We start from the raw sequence: 1307 nt of genomic DNA on the forward strand, positions 1-1307 counted from the left end.
GGCCAAAACACTAAAGTATATGGAAGTAGACTTTCGAGTCTTTCAACATCTCACTTTTCAAAATTAAGCCCAATTTCTTTTAATTCCTACAAAAAATATAAAAACTACTAAATAATAACCAAATTAAAAAGAATAATATAAAATTGAAATAAATCACTAAAAAATAAACTAATTATAATAAAATAACAAAAAATAAATAAATTATAAAAAATATAAAAATTTAATAAAATAATAAAAATAATAATAATTAATAATTAATAATTACAAAATATAATATAATATAATTATATTGATTTTGAATTTTAACCACGTTAACGGGATACGAAATAACAAAGTCAAACCTCGCTAGCTTCACTGTCAAAACTCAAAACCGGTTTCTGTTTGTCTACAGATTCGATCAAGGAAGTTCGGAGAAAAGGGCCAATAGCATGCGTAGAATGTTGAAATATGAGGGTATTTTCGTCATTAAGCATGACGGTGGATGAGTTTTGGGTGACTTGCTCGTTTAACTAACTGTTGGGTAAAGCAATTCATGAAATTCAGAGCCTTTTTTAGTGAAATGGATTTTTTAAATTGTCAATTTTAGAAAGATTTAATTTTTTCTCTACATCAATTCATTTTGGTGGAAAATGTTCAAACTTACTTTACTTACTATTCCTTCCATCTTTCTTTTTTTCAATCTTTCTTTTTTAAAATATCCGTAAATAAATTCTTCATTAGATATTTAATATTTTTTTTCTTTCATATTAAAAAAGTATTTAACATCATTATAATAAGATTTTTAAATTTTTAATATAAAATATATTAAAATTAAAGCTTTAATCTTAATTTTCGTACAAATTTCTTTTTTTCATCACGACAAGTTATCTTATCTCATCAAATTTGAAAATCGGTTCACCTCAAATTTGTTTGCTACTTTGCTTTTTTTTTTTTATAAAACATCAAATAAATTGGAAAAAAATGTCAAACATGAGATGTTTTGCTTTAATGGTACTTGGTTTAAAAAAAGTTATCTTAAGTTTGCATTCCTTCACAAGAAAAATAGTATGCTAAGACATTGAAATTCATAGTAATATGCATTTTAAACTAATACATTAATCATGATAATAATGATTATTTAAAAAAGAATAATCAATATTCAAAAAATTTATTATTTTTATATTATTTATGAATATTTACTCAGATTATTCAACTATCAAGTAAAATAACATAATCTTGCTTCTAACTCATAATTTAGTGAAAGTTTTATCACAAGAAAATAATTATTTTAAGTTTTTTATTATTTTTTAGAAGAAAAATAATGTGTT

This window comes from Theobroma cacao, chromosome 2, assembly GCF_000208745.1.
Source record: "Theobroma cacao cultivar B97-61/B2 chromosome 2, Criollo_cocoa_genome_V2, whole genome shotgun sequence".
In the NCBI taxonomy this organism is placed as follows: domain Eukaryota; kingdom Viridiplantae; phylum Streptophyta; class Magnoliopsida; order Malvales; family Malvaceae; genus Theobroma; species Theobroma cacao.